At 36.1% G+C, this 12,275-nt stretch overlaps 1 protein-coding gene across 1 annotated transcript in view; it reads right to left on the bottom strand.

Moving 5' to 3' along the window:
• Window positions 1-12,275, bottom strand: part of ptc (protein patched) — a 98,165-nt gene that overhangs the window by 85,136 nt on the left and 754 nt on the right. The window lies entirely within an intron of this gene.

The following is a 12,275-nucleotide window of genomic DNA, read 5'->3' as shown; positions in this document are numbered from 1 at the left end:
ACGCCCGGTGCAATATGAACATAAAGTAATAATAACGACACACAAAACAAATCTCCGTTTTACACAGTAGGACATTGTGCCTACGCAAAGCGATAAAAATTTACAGGAGTTGATAATAATTTACGATGAAAATAATATTTAAGAAATACAGCAGATCAAGCATGAACATTATATTATTATCAGTCTGGTTTAAGGTCACTAATGTAGTGACCACATAGCCCCGAGTAGTCGTGATCAATGATTACGAAAAAGCCAAAGATGACGAGCTTGGGGAGGCTGGTAATGTGGTAATGTCTTAACCTTGCCCAAGAATGCGACTAATTCATTGCCCCCAGGAGACTTGTACTTCCGCGAGGATCGGCCCGACCGGCGGCTAGACCTACCCATCCAACGACAGGGGTCGCCAATGATGGAGTCCCAGAATTAGAAAATTTAATATAGCGAAAACACATGGTGCATTTATTCCACGTCACACCTTAGATCCATTGAGTGGCAGTTCATTACAAGAATACGGACAAAATACTAAATGCACTAAAACATGTATTTCTGAAAGTCTTTAATCTACCATCGTCTCTGGAATCTTTATGTGACTCGAAGTCAGTGGAAACGTAAACAATCACGTAAAACAGGAGTGCTTTACAATGTCCGGTGGTAACGAATAGATAATATATAACGGTATTATTCAAATATATCATTATATCTTTCATACTTCTTCATGTGCACCTTTCATCGCTATATTAATTAAGCTATGTTCTGCAAACATGCTTTACAACAAACTGTTCATGTTCATTTTTATAAATACCAACAAATTTACCAAACATAGCAATGTTAAACCATAAATAACTTATTTGTACTCTGTTATTTTAAATTAATTATTGAACTTCTTTTGTACACCAAAACTCTCTATGATAAGGGGCCGTTCAAGTATTACGTAAGCAGATTTATTACAATTATTTACCCCCTCTTCCCCCTTGTCACCAAAAGTAAGCAAAGCTCTTACCCCCTCTCCCATGCTTACGTAAAAATTGGTACCTATATGCATTTTTCTGTTAATGTATTCTGTTTTTTAAGCGAGTACCTAAACGTATTAATTATTTGTGGGAATCCCCCAATATGTATTCGGTTTTCAAACATAGACAATGTGTGGGTTGCCAATGTGTAAAAAAAAAAATAACTACTGCTGAGCAGAGCTGACGTAATCACTATCTCGACCCCCCTAACCCCCCATGTCATCAAAAATAAGCAAAGCAAAGACCCCCCCTGCCCCCCTATAGTGCTTATATAATACTTGAACGGCCCCTAACTTGTATTGTACCTGGTTCTATCGCTCATACTACGCTGAACAACTTACCTATAACAATACTTCCTCTTGCCTATCTCTTTTCCCTTTCCACTACCTTCTAAGACTCGCAACACAATTGGGGATGCCATAGTCTCACTGGCTCCAAACGGTTGGGATTAAAAGGCTGTACAAGATGGATCGTAATTAAAATAGAAAATAATCAATCCTCGGAGAAAAGTTCTCGTTCCTCTGAGCTCATCAATCTCGTGTTTACCTGCTCATGTTTAAAAAGTTTCGTGTTTTATTTTTGAATCGCCCACACAATTCTACAGCATTACATAATGACCCCACGCGGGCGCCTTTATCGAGATTTGTCGTGTTAATGTCTTTATTAGTTTCAACGAATTGCTCAATCGCCGAGGAAATTTCTCAGCAATGCACGCGGAGGCAGCGGGCACACGAGGGGCCACACAAATATATTTTAAAAGGCGGTTTTTTGTTAAAAGCCGCTCCGTAAATTCTCCTGGCATAATTGGAGGCGATTTTGCGTTTATTAATTGACGGGCTGCGGTAGGGAGTTTGAAGCTGTGTCAGTCGGTCCCGATCTAGACCTTCGAATGAAATGCAACCCGCCAAAAGTGCAGGGACAGGTGTTCCTGCTAGGGATGCATTCCTGGCCATATTGTGAAATCATTCATTTAGTTGACTGAGCGTAGCGAAGTTCTTTTTTAACTCGACCGTTTTGCATTTCATCTGTCCCGTAAATTTACGTTCCGTTTCCGTTTTAATGGTTCAGTAAATAGTCTATTTTCAAATGTGAAATCGTCGAGTTTATTTGGACATTTCGAGTTTTGCGAGCACTAACATACGCAGGCTAATTGATCTTATATACATATGAAGATTGATTGGTTTGTTTTATTTTCGTATCTACTTAGAAATCTTATGATTTCAGAGGAAAATTTGATTTACTATATAAACATAGTTTTTGAACGCGAGGTTTACTGCTCACAGACCTCCTAGTTAGATGAAGGGGAGGCTGTAATATTAGTATTATTTATACGAATTTTATAGCGGGCAGCCTAAAAGAAAGTGTTAAAAGCACAAAGGGCATTAATTATTTTTCAGAAATGAGTTAAGACTACCAAAGTTTCATAGAACTAAACTACTGACTACAATAAGACAAAGTACAGATTCATAAGACCATAAACATTATCAACTTTAAAACATTCAATGGAAACATTCAGTTGTTTTTTTTTTTCGACTGTTACTTTTAACATTAGGCTGCAGAATCATTTTGGTATAATTAATGATGCAATCGCAATGGTGTTGAGTTTTTTTTTGTTTAATTATCGTAACTGAATAAACAAAATCCCGACATCAAGTTTCCGTCATTAGTTAAAATACAATTAGTATCTATGGAACGGCATCCCACACGATTCGCCGAAATAGTAAACATCGCGATGAGAGTATAAAAGACGAGGCGGGATGGGGAGGTCGGGGGAGGAGATGCAACAGGCGCAGGTGGAAACCGCGAGTTATAATTAACGACATGAAAAAACAGAAGCCGGCCATGAATGAAGAATTCACGGACGGACAGGGGGATACGGGGGCAAGGGAGGCAATCCATAATGAGCCGGCGCAATACGGATTGTCGATTAAAATGCCATACCCGTATTGTAATCATTTGCTGTACGTCATCGGGGGCTTGTCGCCAGCTTGTCACGACGCGCACTCACTCGCGCTCTCCAAATCAATGGAGTGATGGCGACCCACCTGGGGAACGCCGCGATGACTGATCGAATCAATTAGTGGCTCATTGCGCGCCCAGTGACGGCTGACCTTGCAAAAGACGAAATATCAACATATTGGCCCGGTATATCAGTCGGTCCGTATCTTAGCTATGTGCGACATTCCTCGCTCAAATTTAAGCGGGATAAATCGGCCGCTCAAGCTTTGGTAAACCGCAGAATACCGATTCGTTATCAGTAACAAATGTTAAATATGACGTTTACGTGAAGAATTACGTACTTCTATCTCACCAAAATCAGTGCAAATTGTCTAATTTTATCAGTATGGACTATTATATTCATCGAGCGATGTGGGATGTTAGTATTCATTGATAATCAATCTAAAATATACAGATAGTCTGGGAAGTGGTAAGGTATTATAAGATGGATTTTCAACAGTATTCGTCATAATTTCAAGAATAGTGTATTGACTCCAGAAAAACAAATAATACTATTTAAAATAAGTATCCTCGCGTATAGTACAATACTGATTGAACTGGAGAACTTTATAAAACAAAAAAACTCAGAAGTTAAACACGCCTAAAACATTTGACATTTTGAAAGCTCTCGAACTCCCGGCGACAGTAGAGCGAATAGATATACCACTCACGTAGATAGTTATTTGGTTTTACATAGTAAAAAGAAGCACATTCCTCAATTAAAATCATAGAAAATATTGCTGATATCTAGGCCTATCTAGCATCGCTAAGCTCGACATTCCAACCAAACCGAGTATAAAATCAACTCATCTACCGGATCAACAATATTGTTTTGCGTCAACGTTCTTGTGTGTCATTGTTTTGCGTCAACACGAAGTCTGGATGTGAGAATATACAATTCCAAACGACCCCGCTGTATTATAATTTATTATGTAAATAATATAAAATTTTGCCAAAACAGTCAAGCGCACAACAAATAATGAGAGAAAGCATCTTGGAGCCAATGGCGTCAGCCCATGGGGCATAAAACATAAACAAGAATGAGCAGACATTCGTGATTGGACTTTCTTATTATAACGATCAATACATTCATCTGCGAAGAATGATTAAATATGCAATCATTATCGGTTGACATACTCCGTCAATCAATCCGTATTCACCACAAACTATTCAAACAACGGTTCGCTATTTTTTCCTGACACTGTTAGCGATTCGTTTTTTCTCTGTTACAGGCGTTACAAAATATCATTTATCTATTCTGGATACCGGCGAACGAATTCTACGAAATATTCTAGGACACGAGTAAATTACAACCTTGCCACCAGTGGCGTTCAATCCACAAAGACAGAAAAGCTGTGCCTACTCTTCAGACAAACGACGAACCAAACAGCGAAATTAAAATGACTTCAATAAACGAGTGACAACTTGTACACTCATTTATTTGAAGATTGTTATCAGCAGAGGATCATAAAATGGCAATTTTCAAATATTCAATGAACAAATCGGTTCCATGATAACTCAAGACAATGACAATTCAACACACTTTTAAAAAGTGATAAACAAGTCAGAAAAACCGATAAAAACTCATCACTTTATATTACTTTTAAAGGTGTGTTGAATTTGAATGATTATACTTTACCACGACCTTGGGTAGGTACCTAATAACATCTTATAAATTTAACTTACAAAAGGTTCGAATTATGAACAAGTACTTTTCCAGGTGAATTTTCACACAAACGGAGTGTTATATCCACCAATGAAAAACTCTGAAAATCTATGGAATAAACTTTCAAAGTTGTTCATTGGTGTATAGCAGCGATTCTTAACCTCGGGTCGCGACCCAAATTTGGGTCGCGAGAGGTTTTGGGTTGGGTCGCGGAAATCGCGTATTGATATCCCGATCGATGTCACTAAACTAGTATAGTCACAATTATTACTACTCTCAGAACAAGGACATCTATTGTTCACAATCGCGACATGTTAGTTCTGTTTTAATGGGCGGAAGGGCGCGGGGCGCAAAGCGAGGAGTGCGCGCCATCGCCACCGCTCGGCTCACGCAGTCGGCATCGCTCGGTTCGGCTCGGTCACCACCCGCGCCGCCCGCCGCACCGCGCTGGTCGGTCGGTCTCGTCTCATCTCGGTCAGTTTGCTAGCGAGTTTGTTTACGATTGCACGCTCGTTCTCATACTGTTTTACGTGAATAACGTTTATACTTGACTACAATACACTCTTTGTTGACAACTACAAAGTGCTACAAAATTGTGATAATCAATTGTGGAAGATTAAAAGTGCAACTCGCGATTGCTGTTATCGAAAGAAGGTAAAATATTTTTTTCCAATAAATGACATTGTTAGCCTACAATTCGCCGATGAACGAATAGAATAGTATATTTCTATAATTTGTCGTTTTGTTTCAGTAAGTCTTTCGAATTGTGGACAGTCATGGCGAAACGGATGTTAACATACAAGCAAGAATTTTTAGCCTTAGGATTTATTGAAATAAAAGATCGCTCTGGTGTGCCACGTCCACAATGCGTGGTTTGTACGCAACTTCTTTCAAATGAATCGCTAAAAATAAACAAATTGAAGAGACATCTCGAAAAAGTCCATCCAACGTACGCAAATAAACCGCTTGCTTTTTGGAAAGAAAAAGAAACACAAACAAAGCGCATGAGACTTGATGCACCATCAAGTTCAGCAACAGTTTCGTTAGAAAAAACTACCTACGCTTCTTTCGAAGTAGCTTTAAAAGTAGCTCAATGTAAAAAACCCCATAGTATTGCTGAGCAGTTGATTAAACCAGCTGCAATAGCCATGGCAAGAACTGTCTGTGGAGATGAAATTGCGAAGAAGCTGGAAATGGTGCCAATTTCAAACGATACTGTGAAAAAGAGAATAGATTTAATGTCATCAGATATTTTAGAACAATTAATAACGGATCTCAAAAAAGCCATCAAATTTTCAATTCAAATCGACGAATCAGTTGATATTGAAGATTTCCCACAGCTGTTGGTGTACGTAAGATACAGAACTCCACAAAATTTCAATGAAGAGTTCCTGCTTTGTGAAAAGCTCTCTGAAACTACAACTGGGGCTGATATATTTCTTTTAATAGACAAGTTCTTTGTGGAACACCAATTACTGTGGGACAATTGTCTCGCAGTCTGTACAGATGGAGCACCGGCAATGATAGGGAGTCGCATCGGGTTTTGTGCCAAAGTCAAGGAACGAAATCCAGAGGTTGTTTTAATACACTGCTTTTTACATCGAGAAAACTTGGCTACACGTGATATGCAGCCAGATCTACATCAGGTGTTACAGGACGTAATACAAATTATAAATTTCATAAAGGCACGCGCTATGAACTCTCGGATATTTCGACTGATGTGCGAAGAAATGGGTTCAGAACACCAGAATTTATTATACCATTCGGATATTCGCTGGCTATCCCGCGGAAAGATTCTAGCTAGAGTTCTTTCTCTTAAAACAGAAATAGAAATATTTTTGACAGATAAAAGACACGAATGTGCTGATCGCTTCAGTGACAACAAATGGATGGCTAAATTGGCATATTTGGGTGATATTTTCCACCACTTGAATCAGTTGAACACAGAAATGCAAGGTCAAAATCGCACTGTAGTAGACATTTATGAAAAAATTACTGTTTTTAAAAACAAAACAAAACTTTGGCAAAATAAAATTGCTCAATGTCAATTGGCAGCGTTTCCAACATTAAACTTGTTTTTGGAAGATCTTAATCTTAATGGCAACCGTATTTTCGTGGAGACTATGCCTATTTTTTTAGAACATTTGAGAAGACTTGAAAATGAAATGGAAAGATATATTCCACAAAATGTCCATATCGTGAAATACAGTTGGGTAAGAAATCCATTTGAAGTAGATGTAATGGGCGTTGAAAACGATTCAGCTGGATTACAAGAAGAATTGCTCGAAATGCAAGGTGATGCACTTTTAAAAGAGAGATTTGCCAGAACGAGTCTCACAAAATTTTGGGCACAATTATCTGGGAAGCCTGTTCTGAGCAATGAAGCTGAAAAAGCCCTGCTACCTTTCCCAACTACTTATTTATGTGAAGCAGGATTTTCATGCCTTGCTGTTATGAAGAATAAGTACAGGAATAGGTTGGATCCTCAGCATGACATGCGGTGTGCACTTTCTATAAACATAACTCCACGTATACATGATCTTTGTTCAAAAATACAACACCAGGGTAGTCACTGATTATTTTGCTGTAAATTTTTTAACTGTTTTAATGCTGGTCTGATTTTAATACAGAACATTTAAATAAATTTGTTTATTTCTAATTTTACCAATACATCGTATAAATTTTATAGTATAAAATTACATAACCTGTCAATGGAAAAAAAAATAAAAAATTAGATTAGGGTCGCGTACTTCAAATATATTCGTACCTTGGGTCGCCAGCCAAAAAGGTTAAGAACCACTGGTGTATAGTATAATAAGTAGGCTCAGAATGAGAATTTTACTGTCTATATATTGGCATATCTATGGTTTTTTAGGACAAATTTGTTTCATACAAAAAGCCCGAAGTTATCAATCTTCGTTATTAAGTTATTAAGCGTCTTATGGGTGATTATGGGATGTTGGTAAGTGTAATATAATATTTCTTCTTATGACTAAAGACCACATATTCTAAAGCTGACTTTTGTTCAACCGGGTAAGTAAATGCTGATATATTAATTAATAATATTACCAAAACTCGCCAACCAACCGCGTTGGACACTAGGAACATAAGCATAAAGTTTAATTAATTACGGCCAATCTATTTATCTGAGACTTGTCAATCAACTTGAGGCTACCGATTTACGAAACCTAAAATTGTAGGGCCAGAAATGATATTTCATGACAGCGCTCACGACACCATTACCAATGGCATTGTGTGGAAATAACACGGAGCATAAAATTACAATAAATAACTAACTCATACCTCATTATGAAATACAAAATAACGCATTCAATAAGGCAGAAATAGATTACTTGGTAAAATTTTATGTGATTGGTGATTTCAACTCAAAGCGAAGTTTAATGCAAAATCATTATTTTCGATTAATCTTTATTACGAATTGGTTTACATTTTGAATACCAAAAAATATGTTTTAGATAAATTGAAGCTTTTCCTATCGTTTTCCTTCAGTAGAATTAAAATGAAAATATTAATTACACATAAAAAAAATATAAAAGAAAACTACTAAAAAAAATATTTTTTAAATAGAAATGTATGAACGCATAAAGGAAAAACTTTAAAAATATACAATGTTATGGCTAACATTATCTTTGACAGTTTCCCTTGATAACTTTATTGCTTTAATATAAAATTGTTCACAAAATAAATAAAAACTACTTTTACGCTTAAAAGCGTTTCTAGACTCCATTCGCCAAACGATTTTAATTCTATTACCTACATTCGCGAAGTCGGGGGGCGGGGTTAAGTAAACATGCACAAAATTATTGTATATATTTTTAAATGACCCAATATTAAACCTATTCCCTTTGTAAATTGTTCCATATTGCCTCTCTTTCCCCTATCCGTTTTATCTTTTCATTGTTGTCATTGTTTTTGTCTATTATTTTTTAATGACACCATTGTCTATTATTTATAATTAGTTTTATTAAAAACCCTGAAGAAGTGAGCGTTGCTCATGAAACATGTTGGTAATAAACAATAAAAGTGGTTAAAACGAAGTATTTTATTAATTTTTAATTTAAAATTATTGTGTTATTTTATTTATTAAATACTAAAAAATACAATTACAAAATAATGAATCTTTGACCGTACAACAGGGAAGGTTTCCCGTTTTAGGACAACCAAATTGATAGGTTTAGTTCATATGAAGTAGGTAACGTAAGATTATTTGTAAAGCGCCGTTTTCGTGAGAAAATCACCTCACCTAATGTAACACAAATACATAACAATAAATTCATTTCATTGGAGAAATTACTTTTTACATACCATTAAATTCACAACTCATTAGTATTATCTTATGAAATTTTCTCTCGAAAGCATGGCGAAATTATCTTTCTCGTCTTCCGTTTCCACTTGAAGAATGATACCACTAATTATTAATTAGTTTTCTTCCAGAATGGCGGAAAACCTCGTGGCATTTCTCGTCCTCCGTCGCCATTATAATCCAGATTTGTAAGTCCCGAAGAATGATGGCATTGGATTGCTATTTACGCGTGTGTAATCACCGGGCCGGGATTCGAACGGATCCGTAACCGGTTTGCGGAAGATGCCGCACACGGAGCGGCGCACAAAAACTCCGGCCATTATCATTATTGGCGGGCTCGAATGTTCGGCGCTTGCTCAATAACTTTGCTCTCGGTCTGTGTTTTTTTTATTCTCCTCTTTCTTTCTTTCTGAAATACAGACATTATTATTTGCTCGCCGGGAGTTTCGCGGTACTAAGCAATCTGCAATCTTTGAATTTCGAACGAAACCTTCGGCAGCATGATCATTCTAAAAAAGAGGGAAAGTACCTACTTTGTTGATACATCGGCATTACTGGACCAATTATTATGAGGACCACTGCTCTATCAAAATTGAGAAATATGAATTGTTGATTATTGAACTTATGTTTGTGTCATGAAAAATCCTGCGGGAATAACAAATTCGTTACATTATCACACCGAACGAGTCTATTGGTTGGGTTGTGCGGGCTCGGGCCGGCCCTGGCGCTTAGGTAAGGTCATGACTAAAATCAATTAGATGATTTGTATTTTTGTGTAGCTCGATTTTTATATAAGGTATTTTTAGATTGGGTATCATCAGCGCCTTGGAAATTCGGCGCCCGGAGCGGACTGCTCACATTGCGCCCGCATTGGGCCGGGCCCTATGAGGCTACAAGTTGGAGATACCCGCATAGAAGGATTCTATATTTCCATAAGATAAGAGGAACTTCCAGATGCAATTGGGAAGCCCATATTCCTTTTGGGGCCCCAGAACTTTCTTAACCACTGGCCAGTTTCGACTTTTGTGATAAAATTTTAATTAACATAAATACGCAATATGAATAACATATTTATATTTAAATAGCAGAGAAGGTATCAGTACGAGCAGAAGATATGAAATTACCCAAATTACAAACATTCTATTTCGTAAAATCAATTTATAAACTGTATTCAATATCAATATAACTAAAGAATGGGAATTCTGATATATTTTGCTAACGTTACGACATCGGTTCACGTTTGAAATGTGTGTGAATCGAAATATAAAGTATTAAATTACCATATTCGTCGTAACGGGCGAAAAGAACAGGAATTGTTAAGTTTATCAGCTCGCACATAAATTCCATTTAAATTTATATTGAAAAAAACGGTGTAAAGATGAAGATCTGATACGATAATGTTTTACGACATTTTAACGAATAGACTAATATTTTGCAGAGTGGAAAATGTGGTTTATCTCTGCTAAGGACCATTGGGCGTCCCAACACATCTCAATCACATGCTCAACAGGGTAACTGGAATCATTCGTCCCATGTAAATGTATCCCGCTGTTACATTGTTAAACTCAACATTCAAATTATAATAATAATGTATCTTCAAAACCCTCCTACTCCTAAATTTTATCGCTTTCAGGTAGGTACCTACCTTCCTACTTAAAATAACAGAATAATATTTAAGTATTTGCTAACCTTTCGTTGTCTGGCAATACTATTGGACATAAAAGCAAACATGGACCTAAAAGGTCCTTGTTAGCAGACTTACAAAGAATTATTATTTATTTATTAACTACCTATAGCTTTTTATTTTTGTTCGTATAATCGGATGGAACCGATTAAACGGAATTATAATAACTATCAGGATTAAACTAAAAACTTACCTTTTTAAGCTGTCGTACCCTTAAATTAAATATACCAATCCTAAGAGAACGTCCAGTTATATTCAATTTTTCAATTAAGTCCTAAATCCTTTATCTAAATTTCGCCAATAAACAATTAGATAATGTTAATTAAGTGAAAAGTAGAAATGTATTATAAGTTTGTACAGCGCCCTTGAGGTGTTTTTGCACAAAAACGGCGCTATTTTTTTATATTTTTTTGTTATAGTGAATACCTCACAAGAGTCCCAACTGCTCCCGTCTGGAGCCAGTGAGACTATGGCATCCCCAATTGGGGGATGTTGTGAGGCTGAAGGTAAGTGGGGAAGGGAAAGAGGAAGGTGGGGAAGTACCTGGCTATTCAGATCTAGTCACTAAACACGGCTAAAGCCATTTGGAGCAACGTTTCAATTCTGAATGGTGGTCTTACACCAGGGCGATACTGGTAGTATCTTCCACTCTATACAAGTCATCCAAGTATTATTATTATTATTATTTATTATCGAACATTAAAAAGGGTAGTTACAAGGTACCTACTTACCAAATTAGATTTTTTAACGCTGGCAACAAATTCAATAAAAACGAATAGATTTGAAAAGATTTTGGCTGCCTTTATTTGAGGTTACATTTTAATGGTACCTAAATATGTGACGGTTGGCGAACTGGCGTGGTGGTAGGCCGATTCCAGGAATTGTGGGAACATCGGTTCTATGGAGAGAATACGGAGAAACCTTTTCAGGGAACTAAACCCTAGCAGGGCCGCGTCGGTTGAGAAAGTTGTCACTCAATATAATGACTATTTCATAATATAATAAATTGAAACATTAGAAAAGTGAAACATCTTAAGGAAATGGAAAGATTTAAGTGATACATGATCAATTAATCGTGTAAGCAATTAATGCACAAAATCAAATATTATATATTTTTATAATACGTAATTAATTAGTTAATGAATGTAAATATTTAAAGTTGTTTTTTTTTCATTTCCATGTAGTTTAATTTTACCCTATGTATACGTATTTTTAAAGATTTTTTTTTCAGTTCTACTAGGTTACATTATTATTTTTTAATGTATTTTATGCAGAAACTTCACTCCCCTCGTGTATCCCAGTAAATGTGTAATATATCAGTTATATATGTATACACAGTTGTATGAAATATGTAGAACTGTTTCCGAAATAAAGTAAAATAAAAAATAAATATTCCAGTTTTTTCAGTGTACTATACATTATATAATAAAAGGTAATTAGATTTTCTTTTGGAAGAATTTCTTTCAACAGTTTCTTAATTTTGACTTAAAATAAAATTACTTGAAGTTTACGAACAAAACATGTTTCCTTGAATACAATTTTTTATTTTCTATTTTTTAATAGCTAGATTTTCATGTCATAAAATAAACAGTA

Source organism: Hesperophylax consimilis, chromosome 3, assembly GCF_061612785.1.
Source record: "Hesperophylax consimilis isolate HC1 chromosome 3, BYU_Hcon_1.0, whole genome shotgun sequence".
In the NCBI taxonomy this organism is placed as follows: Eukaryota; Metazoa; Arthropoda; class Insecta; order Trichoptera; family Limnephilidae; genus Hesperophylax; species Hesperophylax consimilis.
The sequence above is the reverse complement of the archived record's forward strand: the minus strand, read 5'-3'. Positions and strand labels throughout refer to the sequence as shown.